Raw genomic sequence first — 25,054 nt, forward strand, 5'->3', positions numbered from 1 at the left:
TTGTAAACAGTGAGTGTCGCGCGCTCTTCTTTACCGAACGCGGAGTAATGCAATCGATAACGTCTCCGACGCCATTATGTGTTTTTTGGACGAGAGAGTGCTCATTTGGGCCCGGTTGGTACATGCGTGGGCGAAGAAAGGTCGTTTTCGAACGGGACAACAGGAGACGACACGCATTGAGCGCTGACCAGCGGAATAACACAAGTTGCTAGACGGCACTCCCGTGTTTCGTCTCCTTTCTTTCTGTTCAAGAGGTCCCGTTTCTCCGCTCTAACATTGATCTCCCGACATTCTCCATGAGCGTAAATCTGTGTATGTCTAGTTTTTTTTCTCTTCATCGCGCATCCCACCGCGAAGAGGTCGACTCCCACAGCTGGGAGTCGCTCCCGCGACCTTTCGCTCTTAGCAGTAAGAACGCCACTGGTGCGCCGTCGGCGGACGTAGTATAATAGCTATGCCAGGCTAGCTGCCAAACCATGTACTACTACGCCACGCAGAGCCAACCACTCACTACGCGCGTGCCTAGCCGTCGACGCGCCGGCGGCGGAAGGTTGTTAGCCCGAACGGCCCTGACCGTGGCCTCCCTCGCCGGGTCTCGGCCAGTGGCACCGAGCCGAGGCGGGCGCGCGCACTGCTGCGTCTCAATAAAACACCATCCGCCTGCCTGCATGGACGCGGCCTGCGCTCGCTCCGCTGTCTCGCGGTGAAGCCAGCCTCCCCGGCTTCTCTTTCTTTTTATTTGTTCGGCCAGGGAGCGCGAACGGCTTACGGCGTATGCCCTTGGAGCGTCCGTCACATGACGGCAGCGATGGCGCTCGGCGGTGCCTCCTCCGTCTTTCGTTATTTCTTTTTTTCGTTGTTGTGGCCGGTGCTGCTGCTGCTGCTGCTGCTGCTGCTGCTGCTGCTGCTGCTGCTGTTTTATGGAGGAGAGAGAGAGACAGTGACGCTTGAGCGGCAATTAGGTACGCGCGCGCGCGCGGCTTGGGAAATTTGACCTTGGCGAGGATCTCTGCTCTCGGCGTGGCCGGCTACCGGCGGCGAGTCGACGGCGAAAAGGACGCGCGCGCGTGTGTGTCCGTGCGAAGTTGCTCGTCATTGCCTGCCTGGATGCCGCCTCTCCCATCTTGCCCATTAAGCGCTTGCATTGTTTCCTTTTCTTTTTAACGGCTTTTAGCACTGGATGTCGTTTCACGCTGGTGGTAAGACCAAATAGTTCACCTATTCATCCGTATTTACGTAAAGACCAGAAATATTCTCTTTCCTTTCGTTTTCTTTGGCTGAAAAGTGCCTTGTATCTGACGGAACAAAAGCGCAATGAAGAACAGTATTTTAAGTTATTGTGACCTACTGGTACGAAATCTTGCCTGCGGTTAACGAGAACGAAAGTAGTGTGGATGTTAATAGCGACAGCCTTCGATCTTTACCATGACACTGCTGAACGCAGGAGCTGCTATCACGGATATTAATTACTGGGATTACGGTGATCACTACAGGGCATGTGCAAACGAGAGAGGAGGAAAAAAAAAAGATAACGCGAAACGAGGTCCTGGTCTGGGCCTTCCTCTTTGCATGTGGTGTTCTGAATCCAACTCGTCTGTGGACACCAACGTCCTTGGTTTGGAGTTATACGCTTCGTTTATGAGGTCAGCGACGTGGACTTTTCAGTCTCTTGATTTTTTTTTTTTTTTTGTTCTCCGGCACATCTAGCGTGCCGCTGTCGCTTTCTCTGTGACAGAACAATTGACTTTCCACCCTCGTCACAGAGAATAGCCTGTTTAAATGTCACTTCATGCCAGCCCCTGCGCCTCAGTGTGTCCTTGTGCGTTTCGTTGTTAGGGAGAAACTCGCTTATGTACACGTTATCTAGCCCGATAACGGTTTTTCTGCTGAGCGACATGATGTGCGAATTCCCGAAGCCAATTGTTTTCGATTTTCTTTATTTAGTCGATGTCCAATTAGCACATAGCACACACCGTCAGGACGACGCCTTGCGATCTATAAACTCTTCGGGAGTTGTTGCGCGAGGCCGGCTTGGCCGGCAGGTTATGCGCGTGTTCTTGTCTTTCTTCTTTTATTTCTTTTATTTTTGTTCATGATCCTCACCACTGAGCCATCGATCATTCTCATTAAAGTTTATTCTCTCTCTTAGACAGTGAGCTGTATACGACAATAATCTTGCCGATTCCGGCCTCAGCTACACTAGTGCTCTAGCGCTAACTTCTAAAAGTGACGTAAGCGGTACAGTTTCTGCAGACACGGCACAAGTGCGGGGATCCAGTCGTGCGAGGATCAGTCATATTTCGTAACAGCAGCGCACTTGGGTTTTCGCATTCCACTGCCGTCGGAATGAGGCGCCCACGTGGTCTGGAATGGAATCGGCGACTTCGTTCTCGGAAGTAGTGTTTGTTGGCCTTTCTTGAAAGGCCTGTAGATGAATTTTAATCCGCGTTATCTGTGCGGTTCAAAACACCGTAGCACTATATACGACAAGGAGCCGAGGCGCGTGTCGATCGATGTTCATGGCAAATACGATAAGAATTGTCAGGCAATTACTCTCTTCTCTCTCTTTCTATATTTCATTCCTTTTTTGTTTGTTTACAAAGCATAGACTCGAAAAGAGGCAGGAGTCGCTTGCATAGCTGAAAGCCTCATTTATCCGCGGCAGAGTTGGTGCAATGAACTGTGCCAGTGGCGCCTTATTCTCCACTTGCGGAACTGCGCGTGCAGACATGCAGCGCTGGAGAGAACCTCCGCTGCCACGTCTTTTTTTTTGCTTCCTTTTCTTTCGTTCGCCTCACAAGAGCGAAATAGCAATGTGTTATGGGCAAAAAAAAAAAAAAAGTTCATATCTCAAGCACGTTCACGTGGAAGAACATCCCATTCTCAACTGCACCTTGATAAGATGGGCAGCTCACAGAACACACCACAAAGAAGAGAGTGGGCGAAACAATGTGGGATTTCGGGATAGCCTGCTCTGCCGTGATCTATACCTTCCCCCAGAAAAGAAAAGAGAAAAACCTTCAGCGTATGTGTTTGGTTCACTTTATTCATTGTGTTGTGTTCCCCCGGCTCCCGTTTCCCGCCCTCTCGCCTTTTCAAGTTGTTCGGTTGCCAATTAGCCCAAATCGTCGACCTTACTCGGCAGCAAGCCTGGGGCCGGATTGACAGAAGCCTTTCTTTCGCAAGTGTTCTTTGCCATTGGCTAGCTTGGCCGCCTTAGATAAATAATATGTCTTGCATCCGGATTGGCTGAAATTCTTACAAACAATTCAAGCCTAAGAAGTTTTTGTGAATGCGGGCCCTGGTCTGGCGTTGTAGTCTTCGCGGGTCAAAAAGGTTCGCCCTTCCGGTGATTTGGCCAGCCGTGCGTGTACTGCGCACTGGCGCCCGCAAGACCGATCGACTGTTCGCGACGTTGCCGCTATAGATGCTGTTCTCTCCTATTGCGCGCGGACAACGTTCGTGGAAACGGCGCTGCTTCGTGGCGTATCGATTTCCAGCTTCGGTTCCGACGTCGCACTTCCGCATACCGCTTCCACACCCAGCTCCCCTTCCTCCTTGCCTTTTCCGGCGCTGGTCATTCCGAATTCCGGTTTCTCGCTTCCACCATTGCTGCGACCTTCGAAATAGTCGCGTGCTACCCTGATTGACGTTGCGCAGTGTATATAATCGGCGTTCTGCACGTTGGCTGCTGCCACCGGGTTGTGCGTGACTGCAGTTTGTACGTCGCTTTCAAAATGTAGGTGCGGCAGAAAAGAGGAAGAGAGAAAAAAAAAGTGCAAATTTAGGGCTCGACCTTGACGACTCTTGGTGTCCTAATGCCTGCTTCGTTTTCATCCATAAAAAAATAGAAAAATTTAATACGCCGCGTATCTAATTATCTCGTCGTATCATGCGAGGTTATTGGGTATGTGGCATATGTGTCATATGTTATTTTTGCTGGGGTCGTGCCGTCATTCCGACGTCGAGCAGCCCGCACGTACTGACTCGAACCGCTTCATGTACCCGCAGTCACCTGCCGCGCTATCTCGGCTGATATATGGCCCTCTGCGGCTGAGCACGGGGTTTAAGTAAGGGTACCGATTTCGGCTAGTTGGTTGGACATGAATAAACTGACCCCGCGAAAATTGGACGAAAGAAAGAAACGGACGCGGCTCCGAGTTCGTTACTTCTTTTTTTATTCACTTTATTCACCAACTTCAGCGCGCGCATTTTATTCCAATTTACTTAGTGGGCGTCGCATTGCGATAGGGGGCGTAATGATAAAAATAAAATAATAATGATAAAGACCGCCCTCGTATACGGATATTTCGGTGCACGTTAATTAGGATGCCAGTTCTCGCTCCAATATAATCCGGTGTTCCTCGCCGCGTCGTATTGCCCAGTGTACAGTGTGGAACGTGAGCCCTTCTTAAATTATTACTGAGCTACGCTACTCACCGTGGGTCCTCGCCGTGTTTCGACTCCAGGCGAGGAGGAAGGGTTCCCACTCCGGGTAGCGGTGGCGGCAGCAGCGGCCGGGGAAAGCCTCCTCCTCCGCTGAGGTCGTCCCCAAGGTCGCGGCCGCCGGTTGAGGACGACCTTGCCGAGGCAGCCACATATCGATCGCGCGCCGCCACGTCGATTTGCAGGAGATGGGGCCCCCGCTCGGCCGCGTGGCGTAGCGCTGGCTGGCCCCCCGCTCTTGTGTATATGTAATGCGCGCACTACCAGTCCGCGCCTCTCCCTGTGTGTGTGTACTATTGACTCTCCCGCGAGGCGGCCCATTTCGGGGCCGCGATGTTTTCGTTCCGTTTCGTTTCTTTCTATTTTGTCCTTTTTCGATCGCTCGCTCCCGTGCCTCCCCCCTTCCCTTTATTCACGGGCCTCGCCCCCATCCGTTTTCCACTCGTTCTGGTTCGTGCGCCGGCGACTGCGTTTGGGGACGCACGCGGCGCTTCTCTGATTGGCAGGGAACCCCGGTTTGTTTTGCGCGAACAGATCCGCCACCGCCGAAGAAACAACACTGTGCGCGCCAGCGTTGAGAGGGCCACTTCCCTCTGCGCTTACTTCCCGTTGTTCCGTTCCCTCGCGGTGCGCAGTGCGCTTGCACCGAGCGCCGAGTTTTCGCGGCCTGTTCGTGACAGGAGCGAAACATTGTTCGGTAGTGGGAAGTAAATAGAGCGCACAGTTTTGACTTTGGTGCGGGGCGTTAGTAGTGGTTTGCTGTATATTGTTACGTGCGGAGCTCCTCCTTACGTCCGCACCTACACAAAAATGGCATACTTGCGGATAGATACAAACAAAGGAACTATAACCACGATGTATTTTCACGAGCAGCGCAGCCAGAGACCCAAGGTGGTAACCAGCTCGTGCCAAGCCCAGATGCCCGTATTTGTCGATCCTTTGCGCCATATGTCTCATAAGCGTCTGTTGTATCGCCACAATAATATATTACTACGGTGTTCTCGCGTAGCGCAATCCGCATACGGCGACGTTGAGCCTATATATAAATGAAGGGCCGGGCTGCACGTGCGTCCAGCTGCGCATGTAAACACGTTGCTCTTTCATCGGGATATATAGAACATGGCGACGGGAATGAGAAAACGCTAGGGGAGACTCCAGCACTGGGGCCGCGAAACGTCCAAATTTGACGTGCGGAGAGATGTGTACCCGAGATACCGCAAGGCGCGGACGAACAGCAGCTTTCCCGGCGACATCTTGTAACATCGTTTTAATCGACGAGCGCACGTATTCCAAACGACACCTGTGTACCACTTTTACGTTGGCGTAAAAGCGTCTCGGCAGCGACCTATAGTCGTCACGAAGGTTTCTCTTTATATTTGTTTAATTCATTCGTTCATTCATTCATACTCGTGGCAACACCTTTCAATATTACGGTCTGCGCCTATATCTTCGTATGCGTGTTTTGTGTTAACCTCTCTAATAACTGGCGGTGAACAGCTGTGCTAACCCCCCCCCCCCCCCCCATTTTTTCCCCAGCTGATTGTTACTTTGAGCGATAACCTGGGGCGGAAAACATCACATTTTCAACGCGGAAAGCGCTCGCGCATGGGTCATCTCGTTCTGACGGTTGCTTCGCACCACCACCACCACCAACAACAACAGTAGTAGTAGTAGTAGTAGTAGTAGTAGTAGTAGTAGTAGTAGTAGTAGTAGTAGTAGTAGTAGTAGTAGTAGTAGTAGTAAACGTCACGTTATTTTAATTTCCTGCTCAGAACGACCTCCTCTAGCGATCTTCTGAATTTTGTTTGTCAACACATACCACCCCATGCCCTCCAATTTTCTCATCTCATAGCACCAGCTTATCCTCAGTCGGCGTCGACTTGCCGTCTCTTGACAACCATTGCGTAACGATAATGAACCAGCGGTTATCTGCTCTACGCTTTGTATGACTCGCTCAACTCAATTTCTTCTTAATTTATAGCATCTGCATCCGTTTCGCAAGGGGCAATGCAATCAGCGAACAATAAATTTAGCGACAAAAAAAAAAAAAAAAAAAAAACACGACCACAGAGAGAGAGGAGGACGTAAAGACAGGACGAGCGCTTGTCCCCCCCTCTCTGTGATCGTGTTCTCGGCTTTGAGTTCATCATTGTTCGACATGCACCAACTAGCCAAACAGCAAGCACAACTATAGAAGCTGGCAAATTCACAGCCATAAGATGGGGTCGGCTGACGCAAGACGAGGTTAATATAGAAGATCGCCTTCGTACCTCTGATTATCTCCATTTCGAGGCATATACTCCGCTCTTCCTGGCTGTTAACGTCGGGCCTATTCCGTTCAATCGCTCGTCGCGCGGTCATTCGCGCTTTCTCAATATTGTTTGTTATACCCTCAAAGTTTCGACCCCGTAATTTAGTACTGGCATAGCGCAGTTATTATATTATGTATACTCATAATTATATGCGCTCCAACCTATTCTTGTGTGTTTGCAGCTTTCCTTCACCTGATCCGTGTCTCCCAGGACCGCGTCTATAGATAAACGTACCCCTTCGGAGATTCAAGGGCTGTTTACCAACTCTTGTTCCCTGAAAATTAGATTTCCGTGCATTAATCTTCGTAGATATCCTTTGGCTTTTCTGCTTTTAGGCAGGTCATCATTTGTCGTGAGTCATTTTAACCCCCCCCCCCCCCCCCTTTTTTTTTTTATCTCGCGAAAGCATCGATCCGCTTTGACGAAACTCTTTCGAGTAAGTTTAGTTGTGTTATTTCCGCGTGGGCGTAGTTCCTGCATTGAAAGCGAGCACGTAAGTCTAGCTTACGCAGGCACTGGCGATGAAATCGTCGCGTATCCGTGACTTCACAATTTACAGCTTTTCCGCACACGTGAGTGCTCTGCGGTAAAGTTGCCCCCGCGACGTTCGGGGAAGTAAGCCTGTAGTGAAGCCGTGCGTGCATGCTACTACTACCCGTGTTAACGGCAGCGTAACGGAAACTAGAGCTACACCATCTCACTAACTTCGTGTTGTGCAGTGAAAGCTATACTATAGCGCTGCGAAGAAAGCAAAAGAAAAGGACGAAGACAGAATGTGCACCACAAGCGCCATGTCCTGGTCTTTATTTAGTTGTTAGTCTTTATTCAGTGCTCCTTATTTAGATGTCTGTCTCTTTCTCGCGCCCTGTTATTTTGCCATGTTTCCGCTTCAGCTCTGGTCTTCGTTTCTTCTTCTTCGCCTCCATTGCATCTACAATAACTCGTATGTACAGCCCAAGCCTCGGTGCTCAATAGCGAAGGCTGCGAGTCGCGTTAGCCAATCGGAAAAAAGAGCCAGGAGAAGGTCTCCTCCACTGCCCGCTTCCGATCGCCCCGCGCACGATGCCGACTGAATGGATAGCGGTGCGAAATTTTAGTAGCGTGCAGTGGGCGAGCCCTTCGTTCCTCCGCTTGAACACGCAGCCAGCTCCGTGCGCGGGCTGTGCATGCATGCCTCGGGTGTTTGCGAGGCGCTGCCGGGGGTTGTCCGCGTCGCCCTCGATTTGCGCAGCTTGCGTACTCTCTGCTACTGGCATGCGGCACTGCCGCGTCGCGTGACGCTCAACGCCTAAAGTAGACGCATGCGTCGCTGTTTCGCGACGATCGTATTGCGTGCTGCTTGCCATGCGCTCCAAGGTTCGTGCGGCGCGCGCCATCTGGGGACGTATTCTGCGACGATCCACTTCGGCGATATTATCGCCGTGGCCATCAGGCGCGCGCTGATTGGCTGGTTGAGCAAAATGTGACGAGCTGATTGGCTGGTTCAGCACTACGCCATCCAATTTCGCTCGACCAGCCAATCAACGCGCGCCTGACGGTGATACTGTCGTCGAGGCGACACTGTCGCCGAAAGTGATCGTCGCAGAATACGTCCCCTGATCTAGGAGGTCATGTGCTCGTCGTGGAGTTTTATAACAAATATCACTAGAGGTAAATCGGGCGCAAGTGGTCCGCGCGCGTCAGGGTGGTTTCATTAATTAATCATGCTTGGGTCCTACGTGCCAAAACCACGATCTGATTATGAGGCACGCCGTAGCCCCATGGGGGACTCCGGATTAATTTTGACCACCTGGGGGGCTTTGACGTGCACATAAATTAAGTACAAGGCAGTCCCCCCCCTCCCCCCCCCCCCCCTTTTTTTTTTAGTTTTCATTTCGTCCCCATCGATATGCGGCCGCAGCGGCCTGTATCGAAACCGCGACCTTGAGCGCAGCCGTGCACCGACATCCACTGTAGGCTATGCGGCGGTTGGTAGGCGGTTTATCATGCATGGGAACTTATTCGCGTCCTCTTTTTGCCGCTGAGCCAGCGCCACCTAGGCTGGCTGTGCATCCTTGTGACCTTCTGGATTATCCTTATTGACGCTATATAGGTTGTCATCGGAAACGCTTTGTTCGGTAACAATTTAACTTGATCACCATTGAGTGCTGCTATCCGGCTGTTTTCCAACCTCCCAGAGGTAAATAATTGCTTATGATTTAGGGTAATTTAACTGTGACTGGTGCTAGTTTTCAAATATCATTTCGACTTGGAGCTACAGCCGTACTTAATGGCACATCTTGTCATGATTCTCACGCAGGCTTAGAAACTTCAAATTGGGTTTTAACGTACAAACACTGCACAGGGTGCTATGAAGGAAACAGTTGTGGGAAGACTCCGGATTAATCTTTACTACCTGGGGTTCTTTGACGGGCGCCTAGTTTAAGTACACAAGCGAAATCCTGCCGCCGCGGCCGGGAATCGATCCCGCGACTTGGTGCCCAGCTGCACCCTGGACTTTGCATGTAATACGATCCTTCTCAGCCATAGGTTCCCCGTCGCCGCCGAATATATGCGCTGTTCTGTTGTTTGCGTTACTATATTGTGTAGGGGCAAGAAATCGATTAGGAAGTACTCCAGCCGCGGTGTCGCACACAGGTTGATAATCCAAATCACTATATAGTATGCCAAAATTTCGCTATGCTTACTTTGTTGATGTAGTTGAGTGGGAAAACGCAACGAGAACAGAGCGTGTGCTGAGCACAGTGTACTGAGCACGGGACGTGTAAAATCGTACGTGTACACTTTCGCCGCGTGATTTTCGTCTGCCAAGATAAGAATTGTAATGCTCAGCTCCCTGTAGTCGTTCCTGTGGTTTTTTCGCGTCCTCATTGAGAAGCACCGGATTCAACAGCCCCTGCATTGCGACTGAATGCCCGTTTCGGCTTTTATGTCTTTCGCTTCGTGAATAAGCGTCAGTCGGCTAATGGTTGTTCTTTGGGTTTCGTTCAAGCTCATTCAGAGTCAAGAGATAAGGCAGGCGCATAATTGTGCATCGAAGCCGCCGAAAGCTGGCAATCTGATAGGGCGTACAGCAACACCGGCGTGTACAGAGCGTTCGGCCTTTTCTCTCGCAGTTTTTCTTTCTTTCTCACACGGATGCTTCGACTCTGCTCTGCGCTTTGAACGCTTCTCCCGAGTCGGCTGCTTTCGCCTGCGTGAAACTCCGTCCGCGCGCTCGGCGTTGTGTAAGCGGTTTCTTTCTTTCCTTTTTCTTTATCTCGTCGCAAGGTATACGCTTGCGTGGCGCGTCACGGTCGTTTGCTTGCTTCATCGCGGCATTTGCATTTCGTCGACATACGCACACCGCTGCGACATCTGGCTGGCCGCGTGGTGTTTTTGTACTTGTAGGATTGAATGTCCGTTCCGCTCCCAGAGGAGCAGAGGTTTCGCCCGTTTTTTTTTTTTTTTTTTTTTTTTTAAAGAGGTGTTAGGAAACGCGCGTTTTTCGCGCGGGCGTGTTTTTGAACCCGTCGCACGTTCCACTGCGTATATACGTATGCGCTTCCAGGGGTCGAACGAGTCGTGCATACAAAACGACCGGGGCGCGGCGCCCTTCGAGGAGTTGAAGACTTGAGACCTTCTTGGAACTGTGCAACGTGTGGAGAAGAGTATGCTTTACTCTTCGACTGTGGGAATATTGAGAATGGAGGGTAAATAAATGACGCTTAAGAAAATCTAAGGGCGGCGCTTCGATCGACCGATCAGGTTATCGTATAGGTGCCTTGTTATGGGACCAGATGACAACAGCGCGAATTTGCAGATAACGCGATTTGATCGTGCTCTAAGCGAAGTCGAAGAAGCTGCGTGTAAAGTAATATTTGGGTCGGCTAATCGGTGGCCTACTTATCGAGTAGGAAGGAAAGCAAGGAAAGGGCGTGTAATTATACGTTCTCTCTTAGCGTCGTCTGAGTGTACTGCTCAGCACTTACTGGCGCGTATGAGTTGCCGCAATTACCGAAACAGGCAATAGCATTGTTTTCACGTCACGATATGTACCGCGCGGAAGCGAGCAAATGCTATTAGGAGCCGAGCCGTTGCTCAATAATGGTATTTTCTGAGCTTGCGTGGCGCGTCTTCTAGAAACTTGCGTGTTGATTAATCTAGGCTTTCTCTCTGTGTCTATGACAAGACTTCGTGGCGATGGTTGATCCAGTAGGCCTAATTTTTGTTAATAAGTGCCACGAGATAGCCCACTCGCCTCGCTCATCGCGTTACGCTCCTCCGCTTTTAGTTTTTCTGCGCATTGTCGCGTAAATGCGTTTCCTTCGTGCTCCTTGTACTGCTGGGAGGGCAAAATTACAGTTACCCGATCAACGCATGGAGATTCTCGTCTTTCTCTTGTTTCTTTTTTTTTTACTTCGCTTTACTAATCAGAATTCGTACTTAGCATCGTTAGACGCAAGAGTACCTGTACGAAAATTACGGAGGCTGGCGTTGTACATTAACAGCGCACACGAGTAACCGTATGCATACCATTGTGGAATCTCAGCAATGACGATTACGCAGTTCTACTGGGATAGGCAAATTAGCGACCCTAGTAAGAGGAGTTAACTGGTGTAGGTGATTTCCGAAGGTGCCAACGGAGCCATCTGTCGAGAATTTGCGTGCCAGTAAGTGCGCTTGATGCAGCGTTTAAAGATCTTGGGAGACTCGTTCCGCTATAGGAACTAGGATAATTAGCACGCGTTGACCTCTGTATACGCGCGCCGCCGACTCCATCTCTTGTCGCGTAGCGTCGTCGTTCCAGCAGCCTTGCCGACTTGACGCGAAACGTCGCGCCACGTGTCGCTTGATCGCTTCCACATCCCGCGGCCATCGAGAGAGGGGACAAGAGAGAGAGGGAAAGCTCTTCGGTTACGACATCTCGGGCCTCGTTACGCCCTTTTCTACGCGCCCGTTCACCCCTCCGCGCGCGAATATAACGCGCGATTCCCTTCTCTTGGCCCGGCGAAACGCTATTCGAAGAACTTCGTATAGCGGCGTGCCCGATTCGAGGATCCCGAGGAAGGGAGAAGGGGGTCGTTTTTAGATGAGCGAAGAGTGTGTGTGTGTGTGCGGGGGGGGGGGGGGGGGGGCGCATTTCTCGGAAATCTGGACGCAACGAGGCCAGCGGCCGCGTGTGTGTATGGCATGTGCGCCAAGGGGCGACGCGAATCGACTCGGCCATCTCGCGCCCGCCGGAGGATGGGGAGCAGAGCCGCGTGTTCGGAGCGAGCGACGCTGTTCTCCCTTCTAGGAACGGGGCTTGTTTCTGGGAAGCGACTCCCTTCCCCACTCACTCTTCCTTCTTTCCCGCCGTTCTTCCTTTTGCTCCATCCCGCGGCAGTTTCGAAAAAAAAAAAAAGAAGAAGAAAGCTTAGCGCGCATTTTGAGGCTGTGCTTCTTGGTTTATTTTGCAAACGCACGCGCTTGACCTTACGGCTTAGCGGTGAGGCGCCGACCTCAGGTTTTGGACTATGGTTGCGTGGTGGGCTTGCTGGCAAGTCATAGGCCTTAGGCGATAGCGCACCCCGATTCAGGACAAAATGAGCGACGTAGACGCACACACACGCACACATACACGTATAAAATCTCGGGTTTTCTTCTTGCGAGGGCTCGTCGTGCAGGTGTTTGTTGAGAGTCCTGCGAATAGAAGAAAGGGGCGTCCGGAAGAGGAATGGCGAGAAGAGCAATAGCTGAAGGGAGGGAGGCGGGAAGAGAAGAATCTTGAAACGTGCCAGAATTTTTTTTTTTTTTTTGAAGCAACGAGGGCGCTTCTTTCGCTGCCGGAGCGGGTTAGGAACGAGCTCGCGCGTTTGCGCAACGCTTACTGCGCAAGCTGCGCACGTGTTTTCAGTCACTCAGAGGGCACGGCACTCGCATAGCGCAACCGCCATTGCGCACGCGCGGTAGGGATCGCCTGCCCGCCTCGATTTCTGTAACTCTCCTTTGTCGAAGGAGCTGAAACGCGAACGCCTCTCTGCGAAGCCTTATACTGTAGTGGGCTGTACTCTTGTAGCAGTTCACGCTGGCTGTTACCGACCGTTATTTGTAGACTCGAAATTTTTTTTTGTTCGTATTTAATAACTATAAAAAAGTCGACGCAATATTGCAGAAATTATCACGCGTCAAACGATGAGCCACGTATATTGTTTCTTACACGAGCGTAACGTGCGTACCATACAACGCACGGGGATCATTGCACAATGTTAGCTAATTTGAAAGGACTGAGTTATGGCGTTTTCGTTTGCTGAAGCCACTGAAGTCGCATTTGCGACTTCAGTTGTCTTCATGTCGTTAAGAGCGCCGTGGTGAAGGTAGTTTCTTCTTCTTTTGTCTTTCGTTTTGACAGCCACGAGTTGTAACGGCTGCGCCGAAAAGTTTGTCATCGCGACGGTAAACGTAGACCGGGACATTGCAAAATTACTGGAGGTCAAGCGGCGAGAGCACATTTACACGCAAAACGATAGGAATTATTGTCTTGCCTGTAAATGTGGTTTCTCCGCTTGGCCACCCTGAATTGGGGTGCAGACACACAACTGTGTGTGTGACACCTAATTTTGACACCGACAACTGTCGTAGTAAGAAATCTTTCGAGAAACGTCGCGAACTAGCCGAGCGTACAATCTTGCCCCCCCTTTTTCTTTTTTCCGGCATGACGTCATGGCTCGAAGTGCGCGGGCTCTCTGTTATCTAGGTGTTTAACGGGCTGCTGCTGCAGGGGCGTCTCCTCACGACACCTGTCGAGTTCCCTCGTATTCTGAGACGTGAACATCAACCGACACTCGCTCGTCGTGTATCGGTGTTTCTCCACACTCTGTACTTCGCAAACCCTCTTCGACAATTCATTGGTAACGGCGTTCCGCTGTTAATCACCAGTTCGCTGGGTTGAATCCCCAGAAATACCGCCGAGTGTCGCGTTAAATTAACCCAGACATTATAAGTTAACCCGGACTTTCTCGCTACTGCGGCCTTCGTGGCGTTCTGTGGAACTTCAGAACGTCAAAAGTCGTCGCTTGTATCACTTTCGCAAAGCCAAGTCCGAATGCGCTTCGAGTCGCTTTGAAATGAAAGAGCTCGAGCACGGCGGTCCCTTCGGCGCTCATTCCCGTTGCCGCTCGTCAGAATTGTGCAGCTCGAGCGCTGGGAGCGGCCGCGGCGCCGACGACAGGTGTTCCGGAACCCAGCGTGGGCGTGTACGCGACTCCGGCTGGCTGCATGCAGCAGCTCGCTGTGCCGAGCGCACACGTCGGCGATTACGCGCCCTCGTCCCCTTCCTGAAACGCGGCGTGTATGTGCGCGACACAACGCGGCGCGCCTGTGTTCCGTATACGTATGTGCGGAGCAACACTCACTGCAGCCGAGGCTTCTTCGCTGTGGCGTCTGGATTTGCGCCCCCTCCTTCCTCGTCTTCCCGCGCTACACACGTCGTCGCTTCGTCCCGCCGTTTCGTCGCCGACGACTTTTCTCCTGATCCCGGCCTGCGGCGATGCCGGCGCGTTTGAGGTGTGCGGGAAGCGCGTAAGTACGGGCGGACGCCGTTTCTTGGTTTGCTGTAGTATTGGCTTTTTTTTTTTTGTGCGGGCGATGTTTTCTGCCTACGCTGCCTTTTGAGAGGGTACCCCACCGCGGTGGACCAGTGGCTATCGGGTTTAGGCTGCTGAGCTAGATCCCGGCCGCGGCAGCCGCATTTCGAGGAGGGCGAAATGCTACAACGCTCGTGTAGTTGGGTTTATGTATGCGCCTTATGAAGAAACCCAAGGTGGTCAAAATTAACCCGAAGTCCTCCCACTGCTGCAGGCCATATAATCATATCGTGGTTTAGGCGCGTAAAACGCTAGACGTTATTATTATTATTATTATTATTATTATTATTATTATTATTATTATTATTATTATTATTATTTTAACTTCCTTTTTTTCCCCCTTAGGGGCGTACAGAAATGCGCAGATAGGGCAAAACGGCGCAGCCTGAGCTACAATGTACACCCGGTATCAAAATTACGCGGACCAAAGGTTCTGCAAACCCAATGGATATGGTAGGCGTAATTCCGTATAAGCAGGCTTTCCCGCACATTCAACCTGCCCCAACCCAAGATGGCCGCATTGCTGTTGTATGGTTGTGCTGGGATACGCGTTTCGAAAGCTTGGACGGTGCGGGCAGTGGAGGGCAGCCGGAATGACATTACCGGCCCGCATGTTGGCACTTCAATTACGATTCTAACCCGAGGTCCGCCATTTTGTTTCGTTCAAACGAGGTTTGTGGAGAAGTGCACTTGCAGGTATTTTTCCGTATCGTCTCTTTCGCCAATGCCTTGGCAAGTAACATGAAACTGACGAGTGCAGTTCAGACTGGGAATTGCAAACATCACAGTGCATTCTTCACTTATTCAGTTTCGTGTAAGCTTTAGTTGGCAAGATTTTTTTTTTTTTTTTTGGCGTTGACTTAGGCTCGAATACCTTTGATCACGAATGTACCCCGGTTTCTACAGTAGCGTGTTTACAACAGAACAGCGGCGGCTGAGACAATACGTAACGGGAATTCGCAGCTGCGTTTTTCAGTTTCTAGCTTCTCTAAATAGCACTTCTTATTTCTGGGGTTTTACGTGCCAAAACCAGTTCTGATTATGAGGCACGCCGTAGTGGAGGGCTGGGGATTAATTATGACCGCCTGGGGTTCTTTAACGTGCACTACAACGCAAGCACAAGGGCGTTCTTGCATTTCCCCTCCATCGAAATGCGGCCGCCGCGGCCGGGATTCGATCCCGCGATGTCGTGCTCAGCAGCGCAACGCCTTAGCTGACGGAGCCACCGCGGCGGGTCTCTCTAACTAGCACGTCTGAATGACTATATATATATATATATATATATATATATATATATATATATATATATGTTTCGTCATGTTTTGCACTTTTAATATTTAAGTCTGAGAAGATTTAACGTAAGAGGCATGTGCTGTCGGTCTTTTGTTTAATGACATTCGTTTGTGGGCGGTCATGCTCAAAATTCCGAGGAATAACTTTGTCAAGAAGGTAAGACAAGGTATGAGCAACTTAAAGGGATAGAATGGTGTGGCAATATAACCCGCATATACCGCATGTCATTTAGCAAGGCGTGGCATATACATATACCTAAATATATATACGGAGATTTTCGCTCATGGACAGCTTCGCCGACACCGACATACGCAGTAGAACCCTAAAGGAGAAAAACAGAACGCAAGGTGGGCGTTCTGTTGTGTTTAGCTTCGTTCGGGCTATTCGCATATATCGACGATCATCGTCGATGGTTTCTGAGAAATATTTCAGTAACGTGTATTTTCGAGTCCATGAGCTGCCCTAACTATCAATGTAAAAAAAAAAAAATTGTCGCAGTTTCATCCGAAGGGCGAAGCATCAATTGCAAAAGCAAACTAGTAGAGCACTATAAGGAGTAAGGATAGTAGTTTTATGAGCTGTATAAACTTGGACATGCAGCAGCACCAGCAACGCGCAGAACTGTTGTCGACGCCGTCGGCGTTTTGCCCGCGTTCGCACCGAACGTGTGCTGCGTTGGTGACTGTTGCCTCTGGGAGCGGCTCGGAGGTTTTCGACGAGATCAGAACGGGACACTCGTCGAGTAGCGTCGGAAGTCTTTACCACCTTCTCGCATCGCAACGTTTTTATATAAATACGCATTTGGTGCCGCAGCTAAACGTAGCCTCCCCTCCCCTCCCTCCCTCCCTTCCCCCCACGGCCTTTCGCGCGACGGAAGTAGTCGCGTTTGCTCTCTATATATGGTGATTGTAAAGGAGGAAAGAGACGCATAATTCTGTAGCCCTTCAGGGAGCACGGCGCAGAACGCGCGTTTGCTCTCCGCCGTGCGTTCGCTCCCCGTGAAAGCGCGCGTCCCTCGCGCGCTTTCACTCCCACATACAGCCAACGCCTCCTTTATAGGAGGCGTTGATACAGCATACGGCGCGCGGCGATGATATTACCGCCGTTTGACGTCATACGGAACCTCACGGCAACGCTGACGGCAGAAATCCGCTCCATATAATTGTCCATATAATCAGTCCATATAATTGCTATCGCAATAAAAATAAGGAGAACACGATTTAAACGTTCCTGAAGCTGCGAATATGCCATTCGGCCTTCATTTCTGCGACTGCGATTGCAAGACCCGTCCTTGAGCACTGTCCTGTCTTCAACACGACTAAAAAGCTAAATAAGGCGCGCTTTCTTGAAAGCGTGTGGATGGGCGCCGGGTACGTGTGTGAAGGAGAAAGGAAGGAAGGAGAGAGAGAGAAAAAAAAAAGGAATGACAGGGAGCTTAGCCAGTGTAAATACCGGCTGGCTACCCTGTGCCGGGGAAAGGGTTAAAGGGAATAAAAAGTGATAGAAAGAATCAAATATAAAGAAAAAGAAATGCACACGATAACGCGATGCAATGCCGCGCTACAGCTTCTAAAGCTGACTTCCAAACGACACGGCCTTTGAGCACGATGATCCCTGCTGTAGTGTCCTTTTTCTTTTTTTTTTTTTCCTTTTTCAAAGTTTTATCCCCCTGAAGGCGACGCATAACCTTGCCGCCAGGCAGAGAGGTTGTTAATCTTGGCTCCGTTCACTACTGTTTCGTCATTTCGTTTTGTTTTCGGGCATTGACATCGTCGGTATTTGTGCAGCGCGTTTTGTGGCAATATTTAACTTGTGGATGCGCGCGCGCGCTTGACCTCTCCTATTTCATTTCTCCTTTTTGCACTATTGTTGCGCGGGCTCCTTTTGATCGCGCACACGGTTTTTTTGGGGGTAAAAGGTGGTTTGTACTTTCGGGAAGGGGTTGGAGTGCTGATAGTCTATTCGTTTTGATAAGGACATGGGTTGACTATCAAGTGACTTCTCATTAAGAGCAGGGAATCAACACAACACGCCAATTAGCGATGGCAAACACTCAATGCAAGGCGCTTTCCAGCGAATTTGTTTCATATTCACAAGAGGGAAAAGGAAAGAAGTGATTTACATAAGATCATAAAATCGGTTCCATGTCCGGAGAAAATGTGTTAATTGCGTATCCGTTTTTTTCATGTCTGGCACTTCGACTGTTAAATAAATTTGCTCGAGAATGCCTTGGGATTGAGTGAATGTGCGCGCAGGTTGACCGTTTGAATGTATTATCTGGGCTTAGCAATACGTCGGCGTTAGTGCCGTCCTGCGTCCTTGGTCTGTGTGCTTGCATCTTTGTTGCGCTGCAGACGAAATGAGAATGTCACCGAACTCGCTTAATTACCTGTCCACGTTGACGGAGTGATGACGTGCCGGATCACGCGAGCGTAATTCCTACCTTCTTTCCGTATCGTTTACGGGACGCCTCGAGGCAACTGTGCGTGCACTTTTGCGTAAGAAGCCGCGTTCACACGAATGTGACAGTATATAGCGCGTCGCATTTCGTAGTGCAACACCTTAATGCAATGCGTCACCGCTTACATAAAGTACAGCAACGTTGTTGCGATGGCGGCCGAAACGAGTTTGTGCTTGCAAGAGGGTCCTGCGCCTGTGAGTGACCGAGAGCAAACGCCACACGTGTCGATTTCACCATCCCACACTTGAATCGATGCGCCGTAGTCGCTTAAGCGATTCCGCTAAAGTCGAGTTCACTAACTCGGGCAACCCGCGCCCGCCACATTTGTTCCGATACGTCTTTTTTAGTGCGCTGTGCTATACTAACATGTGAACGCGGCTGCGGAACATACAGTACCGTTCTTTTTCCCCCCTTTGCGCGTTTCGGTTTCGCTGTGTTCGAGAGGGGACAAAAAGCGCTTTGACTAAGGCCGTGACGCAGACGCATCCAAATTGGTTCCTCTGTGCTGACTGTCGCGGGTGGTATAGTATAGGCGCGCATCAGTTAGGTATGTCAGGTGACAGCTGCGTGCCTTAGTTCAATTAAGCCCCTTCGCGCGACTGCGGTCTGCAGCGGCGAAGGCCGTCGTCGCTGACTGCGGAGCGTTTCTTTCTATGCATGCAGCTGCTGTGCGTCAAGGGCGATGATTGCTTATAGTAATTTTGTATATTTTTTTTTTCGTCGTGTATTTTTTCTCCTCAAGTATTTCGCATGCGCCTTCGCCACATTAGGTGCCGTGTTCGTAAACGAACACGGCACATATAGTCGTCGGACCTCCATCTTGGTTTTGCGCAAGGCTTAGAACGTCAGGAATCGGAGAGTTGGTAGTGTGATTCGCGGTACGGAACATCAGGTGTGCAAAACGCGGATACGAGGAAAATGAGGTCAGCATAAACGCCGTTTGCGTTGTCTTTAGTGTTCTTTTGTGTTGTCCATAACGTCATTTTGGTGTCCGTGTTTTCCACGCCTGCCCGTACCACGAATCCTTAGACACTGGATCAGGTTACGCTTGTGTAAATGATTTCCTTGAAACAACTTAGCATTTCTGTGGAGGAAGCATGTTGATTGCGTATTGAGAAATAAGATGAGGACCCCAAGTTTATATTTTTATATATACACGTTTGCGTGTTCCGTGAGTGTTCTTGTCGAATAAAAATAACATTTAAAAAGGCATTGTGTTCACGATTACGCCGCTGCCAGAAATCTACACCATCAGCGAAGTGAATGCATTCGGTTACAGCAAAAATAGCTGTTTGGTTGAGTTTTCCGCCACGCCGGAATACCGAACACGCTAAATATATCCATTAGGTATTCCAGAAGGCACAGTGTACCAACCTCTAATATTCCATTTATTGGCCGTTTAAACGCGTCTCGAAAATGCAGTGAGATAGTCGTGTGTCAGCTCGCGAGTACTACATGTGTTCTTTTACTCGAAAAAAAAAAATCATTTGCGAACGAAGGGGCGCGGTATATTATTCAAGTCGCAAGCCAAAAGACGCCGAAGCCAGCAAACTTTTAAGTATGCATAATTATCGTTCTATATTTTGTAATTTAGGAATTGTTGAATTAATTTTTGGGGAGGGCTCTTCAGCTGCACATCGCACCGGTTCCATTGAACTTGATCCTTATGTACATTAAATAGTAAAAGCACAGGGCAGCGCGAGGAACTTAGAGGAAGAAGTGAATATACATAAGAAGTTTTGCCTGTTTACAACAGCAACACTTGGGCCACCACTCGAGCGCGTAAGAGTATACACACTATAGTCCGCCGGATGTGCCGTACATGTCGCCGTCGTCGTCGCCGAGCTGCCAGTGCTGTGCCGAGCTCGCGTCTCGTCGAGCAAACGCGCCGTTTTCCCGGCACTGTTTCCCTCGTCCCTCCCTATACTTCTACGTTGCCGCGCGCTTTGCCTCAGCCCCGAGGGCTGGCGTTGGCGAGGCAGCAGTGTACTAGCTACGTCCTTCGCACTGCAGCAGCAGCAGCGGCAGCTTCGATTTTGCGCGCCTGTGCGCAGTGTATATGTGTCGCTCCGCGTCGCGTATACGCCGCGCCGGAGCTGTTGCTACGGGCGCGCGTCGGACGCGCCCCCTCCGCGAAAGGCAGCGGCGGCTTACGCAGATCCGTTTACTGCGACGGCTATTGTGTTATCCGATGTGCCGTCTTCGTGCGGTGACATTTGAGCGGCCTGACCGCTCCGCAGAACCGCGCGGGGGATGCGATGAAGCGCGCAGAAACGGAACGGCGAAATGTTAAGATCAGCCATTTTCCCGATTCTAGGAAAAATGCCTGCAGCCTGCTCCGTTTTGTACGATAGGGCGAGCGAAGTGCTGCCACTGACGAGCCAGCGGTGATTTTATTTTACGTACAGTTTGCGGATTGTGTTGACGTATGAAGCGGTATGTCGGTACATCAGGATTGCTCGGTGTTGCTCCATATAGATTTTTTTTCTTTTTGGCCACGAATACCGTTCGGCAGCGCATAAGGAAGCTTGTAAAGAATTGGTAGCAGGGATCGAACCGCGCACCTTGCGATCGCGAGGCCATATATTTGGCAATAAGCGTGAGATGAGCAGCTACTTCGCAGCAAGGAAAGTTGCATCATTCTTGTTGCCCCCACTCTCTGCGATGGAGATCAAACCTGAAAAAAGGCGCTCTAGAAGTCTCGATCGAATGAAAGGACAGTCTAACATGACCATGAAAAAAGAAAAAAAAAATGAAATAGAAAATGCGCTGACGCGGCGCGTTGCTCCACATCTCATGCATATTTGCGTGTTAGTGGCGCCATGCTCTATAGATGTGCAAGCGATGGTGCGCATGAGACGACCGAGCAAAGAGGCGATTTGTTCAAGGTACAGATAGAGAACGCGCGCATGCAGGCACCCTATAGGTACAGGTAAGGTCCCAAGATAAAAGCTTATCTGAGGACCTAGGTACAGGTCACCGTCGCTGACGTCACTTTTGTGATGTCGTTCAGAACTTTAAGGAGGAGGAACAAGCCAAGTGCGGTGAAAGAAGTGCGTGGGGCTTTTGGCTTAATTAAGGTGGGCAGTTTGGTAAATATTAGCGCAATTCGGGTGTGTGCGCACCCGTGAGTTTTGCTATAAATAGTATATAAGAATTAGAAGCCTGTCCGTGTGCGATTACCGCTTACGAAATATCGGAGCATCGGATACGTTGACGACTGGAGCAGCGGTGCTAGCGACGCCTTGTGATGTTTTATTTAACCACAGTGCGTTAGCAACGCTGCGTGTTGCATGATTGTTCTCGCGGAAGGAAAAAAAAAAGAGATACTGTATACCCAATAATGATTAGGCGCCACCGCCTTAACACCTGAAGCTAAGTAGAACATGGCCGTTGCAATTGTAGTTTTGAGCTCTTGTTAAACCCAGCCTCACAAGATGGCGCCACCAGCGCTGCTGCTCGCGTCTGCGTCATCGGTATTCCGTAAATGGTTATACGTATGTACGGACGCGGCTAAAACTTCTTAATCGGCAAAATGCGCCCCACTACGTTCATTAACCCCAATTTAACTCGCTCCGCTTGGATAACGCGATTTGTATCCGCTTCGGTCCTTCCTCGATCTCTCACTTTACGGGCGCGTTTGCTTCTGGCAACATCGTTTCCGAAATCGTTTCTTGTGATTTCGAAAGTAGCTCTTTCTTTTCGAGCTATACCAGCGCACAAAGATTCCTTCCATTTTCTTATTGTATCGAAATGATTTTTTCCTTGTTTGTCTTCTTTATTTCTTCCGCGCGCGAAATGGCTCGTACCCACAGCAGAGATTGGCCAAGAAGCCAGTTTCATGCCGCTCCTGTCCTTCTTCGTGTTCTCGTTGATGACGTAGCGTAGAGGATGTTGCAGCTGTGTTGAGAAATTCACTTAGCCTGCTGTATCGCGCGTGAGGATTCCTAGCTCAGGGGGCAAATCGTACATGTACGGCGTACGTGGTTTTCATCGGGGCGGCTAGGAGAACAGTAACCGTGCAAAATGGTACATGTGCTCCCTTAAAGACGTTTTGGGTAAAGCGAAGAAAAAAAAATGAAAGAAAGTCCGTTATTCCTTGTATTTATATAAGTGTCATTTGTGTGACCGTGAAGCAGGAATACGCTGACTAATTGCGAATGACGACAGTCTCGGTGCTCGCGAAAGGTCGTCGAATACGCTTTTCGATGACGGCCTCAAAGGGCAAGCGTATAGTGGCGCTATTGGCGTTCGCGGTGTCCTCCGAATCGGATTGCACTGTATGACACGGTGGCCTGAGACAAAAAGTATAAATAATAAAAATAACAATAATAAGGAGGGCTAATGCAGACTTTCTACTTCAGCTGTATATGCAATATGGATCACATTACCTACTTTATTGTCGGTATGCCTTATGGGAAACGTTAATTCGATATGCAGCGGTGAAAGAAACCGCGTTTCTTAAACAGCCAGGACGAAAAAAGACAAAGCACTCAGCCTTTCGTGATCAAGTGTTCGACCGTTATGTAACGGGATCACGCTACTTTTAATGTTTTTTTTTTTTAATGCGTATTGTTTTTCTTCAATTACGAGACGGTTCGGGCCGGTGTCTGCAGAAAAATGAGAATACTATGCCCGCGGCCTTTCGCTTTCACCATTCCCTGCCCATGTAATAATAATAACAACAATACTAACATTATTATTATTATTATTATTATTATTATTATTATTATTATTATTATTATTATTATTATTATTATTATAGTCATCGGCAACTACGGCAACGTAGAGTACGCAGTTGCCATGGTGACAACCTCCGCCTACTACGCCCCTTCTTGCCACCTTGCTGTCCATCCGGCTACGGATTAGCAGGGCAAGAGGGGAGGGGGGGGGGGGGAGCAGCTACGCCTTCTTGCTACCGCATCGCTTGGCAACTTGCCTCGTCGCCAAGCAACGCGCGGCAATTTCGGTTCTGCGGCTCCAACGCGATTTTCTTTCTTTTTTTTTTTTTTCGCGTTTTCTCTGTACCGGTCGAAATGAGAGAGAGAGAGAGAGAGAGAGGAAAAAAAGTCACAAGTTAGTATCGCTCGCAACGGCGCGACGCTTCCTCAGAACGGAACTTCGTTGTTGTTCCCTCGTTAGGTTATAAGAACGTTATAAGGGGGAAATTATTGTGAACGTGAAAGAATGCACGCTACGTTTCTGCCGCCAGAGTGGCGAGTTTTTCTTTACTCGCGTCTTCGGTTCCAATAGAACGACGCGCGCATAAGTGAGCCGGCACGGTGTCCCGCGGCTACCGCTTCAGCGAAGCGCGCGCGTGGGGGTGTTGGGAACGCGCGGACCGGCCTGAGTGTGCGCAAGGGCGGTCCAAGGGCGACCGCGAAACACGGATGACCTTGCTCTCTCTCTCCGCTCTCCTCGTTATTCTCTCTCTTCCAATTTTCTCTTTCATCTCCTCTCTCTACTCTCTCTACATTTATCGTTTTTCTTATACTTTCCTCAACGCCGCCTCTCCTCCGCTTCTCTTCCCTCCTCTCTCCATCGCTCCTTCACCGCTCTCTCCCGTAGTTCGTCGTCGTAGCTGCTGCTCCTCGCGATGTCGCAATCATCGGATGTGTGTGTGTGTGTTCTCTACACACGCGCACGCGCGCGTGTGTTGTCTCTGGAGCTCCTCGCTTCCTTCATGCCGATTCGCGCAACGCGCCATTTTCTTCCCGGGCCCCGTCGACGTAATTCGCTTGTCCTCGTTCTTGTTTACCGCACTCTTCAATCCCCTCCTGTTCCTCGTTTGCTTTCGCCATTTCATTCACCTGCCCCGGGCTGTGCAGCACCGTGCACAGGCAGAGTTGGGGGGCTACTGAGATCACCGTGACGCGTTATGTGGCCCGCAAAAAAAAAAAAAATAATAAATAAAAGGAAGAAAGCATTGCGTGATCTGCAACTGACCCGCCCGAAGGGTGGCTTAGTGGCTTCGACGTTGCGCATGCTAAGCACGAGGTCGCGGGTTTGCATCCCGGTCAGGTGGCGAAAAATTAATTCGGGACTCCCCCCCGTTACTGCATGCCTCATAATCGGAACATGGTTTTGGCACGTAAAACCCCATAATTTATTTAGCTGTAACGGACATCAGCCCTGTTGGCACCTTATGACGGTTTGTGATTGGCCGGAGTGCGCGATGACCAGTTCACGTAGCCCGTCGTGCATGCGAAGGGCATTGTAAATGCGGGCTGCAGTAATTGAATAGAGCCGGCTATAGCTTCGACAACGCTACGCGTAGTTTTCACGGTTTAAGAATGCGACGTGGAGAAAAAGAAAATCGCAGCTCCTGTTACGCGTGATTACTTTAAGAGTATTTTTAGTATAGCCCAACGATACCTCTTGGCACCGACTGCACATGCGTTGTTCAGCAAGGTGAAAGGGTAAAGCTATAACGATAGCGGCGGAACGGTAATCTATACGCCTTAAATCAAGGAGGTTTAGGTTGTCCGGTAAACGCAAGCGGACTGGGCGTTTTACCGGGTGAGCTGAGGCGCGAACGAGGACGTCCTGCACAGCCACCTTGTGGAGCAGAGATCGACCAGACAGACACCGCTAAAATTGCAGTAACTAAGTGTATTTTACTTTTGTGTTGGTGTAAATTTTCGGCAGCGGCGTAATCGTGTTGCTGCCGAAAGTTTACACCAATAGCAAAGTAAAATACTCTTGGTTACTTCAATTTTAGCGGTGTCTGTCTGGTTGAGCTCTGCTCCACCAGGTGGCTGCACCGTACAGGACAGGAAGTTCACGCTTGCGTTTACCGCAATACCGGACGCTAAAACTCTCAATCATTCCGACGTGCAAACGCGCTGCAGCAGTTTTCTGAACTTTGTATAGCCGATAAATGTTTCGAAACCCGAATCCTTTCCGAACCCGAATCTTTCCTTCTTTAATGGACA

At 50.1% G+C, this 25,054-nt stretch overlaps 1 protein-coding gene and 1 long non-coding RNA gene across 4 annotated transcripts in view; one reads left to right on the forward strand and one right to left on the reverse strand.

The window, feature by feature from the left end:
* LOC119455940 (DNA-directed RNA polymerases I, II, and III subunit RPABC3) overlaps window positions 1-25,054 on the forward strand; it is a 132,365-nt gene that overhangs the window by 23,791 nt on the left and 83,520 nt on the right. The window contains exon 1 of one of the 3 annotated variants that reach the window (XM_049669450.1): window positions 14,149-14,300. The exons of the other annotated variants lie outside the window; for them this stretch is intronic. The gene's annotated coding sequence lies outside the window, so the exon portion shown is untranslated. Of the gene's footprint in view, window positions 1-14,148; window positions 14,301-25,054 lie in introns of those variants that run through there. 3 annotated transcript variants of the gene reach the window in all.
* On the reverse strand, window positions 894-11,841 carry LOC125946396 (uncharacterized). The gene is made up of 2 exons (XR_007467553.1): window positions 1,382-11,841; window positions 894-1,295 (listed from the first exon to the last, which is right to left on the reverse strand). It is a non-coding gene; the product is annotated as an uncharacterized LOC125946396 (long non-coding RNA).

This window comes from Dermacentor silvarum, chromosome 6 (genome assembly GCF_013339745.2).
Source record: "Dermacentor silvarum isolate Dsil-2018 chromosome 6, BIME_Dsil_1.4, whole genome shotgun sequence".
Taxonomy (NCBI): Eukaryota; Metazoa; Arthropoda; class Arachnida; order Ixodida; family Ixodidae; genus Dermacentor; species Dermacentor silvarum.